The sequence below is a fragment of the Palaemon carinicauda genome, chromosome 1 (assembly GCF_036898095.1).
Source record: "Palaemon carinicauda isolate YSFRI2023 chromosome 1, ASM3689809v2, whole genome shotgun sequence".
NCBI classification, from domain to species: domain Eukaryota; kingdom Metazoa; phylum Arthropoda; class Malacostraca; order Decapoda; family Palaemonidae; genus Palaemon; species Palaemon carinicauda.
This window is the reverse complement of record NC_090725.1, coordinates 208,439,853-208,442,352: the sequence shown is the minus strand read 5'-3', so window position 1 is coordinate 208,442,352 and position 2,500 is coordinate 208,439,853. Positions and strand designations below refer to the sequence as shown.

Below are 2,500 nucleotides of genomic sequence, written 5' to 3'. Positions count from 1 at the left end.
CTTTTCCATAGAATTAGAAAACTCCTGCCGTAGAAAGGCAGCCCTCGTCTTCCACCTCCTCCTCGCTACTGAGCTCCTGCAACACCACTGAATGTTGCATCTCCTGGAGCTCTATCAATTCCTGTGTCGCGAGCTCTTCCTGATGCTCCTCAACAAGGTTGTTCACATCTGCCTCGTCTACCTCCAGCCCCATGAACTTTCCAAGAGACACGATTTCATCCATCACAATCGGTTAGGGGTCATCAGGGTCTGTCGTATCGAACCCTTCAAAGTCCCTCTCAGCGACGAAAGCTGGCCCCAATTTCTTCCATGCTGAATTAAGAGTTTGTCTTGTGACAACCTGCTATGCATTATCAATAATTTTTAAGCAATGGACAATATTGAAATGTTCCTTCCAAAATTCACGAAGGGTGAGATTGGTGTTGTCTGTGACATCGAAGCATTTCTTGAACAAATGCTTCGTGTACAGTCTTTTGAAGTTAGAAATAACTTGTTGGTCCATGGGCTGGAGGAGTGGCGTGCTGTTGGGCGGGAGATAAAGGACCTTGATGAACCTGAACTCATCAAGAATGTCCTTTTCGAGACCAGGAGGGTGACCATGGGCATTGTCAGGAGACATTTCATTGGCATGTTTTTCTATGCCAAATATTTTTTGACTGCCGGCCCAAAGCACAGATTAACCCATTCTGTGAAGAAATGCCGCGTAACTCAAGCCTTAGCATTAGCGCCCCACATCACTTGCAGTTTTTCTTCCAAGATCCTTCGGTTCTTGAAAGCACGTGGGTTTCCAGAGTGGTACACCAGCAGGGGCTTGAGCTTACAGTCACCGCTGGCATTGGCATACAAGGTTAGAGTTAACCGGTCCTTCAAGTGTTTATTACCCAGTAGTCTCTTCTCCTCTGCCGTGATGAAAGTCCTCTTGGGCATCTTCTTCCAGAAAAGCCCAGTTTCATCGCAGTTGAAGACTTGTTGGTGGATGAAGCCATGTCGGGCGATAACCGAGGCCAAGGTTGTGACTAAGTCCACCGCGGCTTTTGAGTCGGAACTTGCTGCTTCCCCATGCCTCACAACCAAGTGTATCCCAGTCTGTTTTTTGAAATTATCCAGCCAGCCATGACTGGCTTTGAAGGTTTCCGCTGGCGTTGAAGTCCCCCCTCTCTAGGCTTCTTGCTTCCCTTTCAAGTCATCATAGATTCTACTGGCCTTTTCACATATGATCGTCTCAGTCACGCTATCTCCCCCCAACTGTTTCTCCTTTATTCATAATAAAAGAAGCTTCTCCATCTCATCATGAATATCACTGCGCAGCTTGGAAAGGATGGTTACTCCTTTGGAAGGCTTGGTGCCCTTTATTGCATCCTTCAGCTTGAGGATGGTACATATTGTCGATGTACTCCTCTCAAATTGGCGTGTCAGCTTAGTCACTCTTACGCCACTCTTATGTTTTTCGATTATTTCATGCTTCATCTCCAATGTCATCATACGCTTTTTCTTTTCATTACCCTAGTTTGCACTCGCTTGCTTTGGACCCATTGCTTATTTAATTAATTCTGTGCTGAATATCGCAAAAATCACGTAAAAAAAAAAGCAAACACTACAGCCGATGCTCGGAGATAACTTTACATGACAGAGATCCGACGGGAAAGACCGAGCAATGCTGTCCTGGTGAGAAGCCTCTCGCACACTCGGCCACCTGGCGGCCACATAGGGAACTACCTCGTATCTCAAATTTTTTCTCGTATCATCAGGACAGAAATTTGCTCGGAACTTTCTTTGTATCTCAAATCTCTCGTACGTTGGGACACTCGTATCTCAAGCTTTTACTATATATATATATATATATATATATATATATATATATATATATATATATATATATATATATATATACAATATATATATATATACTGTATATATACATATATATATTCTGGCTGATGCCTGGCTGAATTTGTAAAAAAGATACCTTCATAGAAGGAATAAGTGATATTTAGAAGAAACCCCCATATTGAAGGATACTGCAATAGAGAAACTGTGTAAAAAAAGACATGTTGGAAGAAATTTTGAAAAAGGAGTTGTGAAAGCATTATGAAACCTCTTTTGGAATGGGATTTTACTAAAGGAATTCTTTGAGAAAGGAACCTGTTCGAATAAGAATCATGCAGGAAAACCATAGACAGTTCGGAGTATGTGGGTCTTTTAGCATCATTATTGGATTTTGGGTAATCGATTGCAAAGAGTTGTTGTTAATGGGGACCATAGAAATGTGATATCTATGGTTCATCAGGGTAGCATTCTTGGCCCATTACTTTTCATACTATATACATACGATATGTGGCCTGGCATAGAAACCAGCTTGTTGCATATGCCGATGATGCTACTCTCTTTGCATGTATTCCATCTCCTGAAGGTATATCTGGGGTTTCTGAATCCCTAAACAGAGATCTAACAAAAATTAGCGCATAGTGCAAATTATGGAGCATGAAGTTGAACCCTATGT

At 42.2% G+C, this 2,500-nt stretch overlaps 1 protein-coding gene across 2 annotated transcripts in view; it reads right to left on the bottom strand.

Annotated features, from left to right (window-relative positions):
* The window catches only part of LOC137653700 (endoplasmic reticulum aminopeptidase 1-like), a 512,338-nt gene that overhangs the window by 479,125 nt on the left and 30,713 nt on the right, over window positions 1-2,500 (bottom strand). The gene's annotated exons all lie outside the window — the stretch shown is intronic.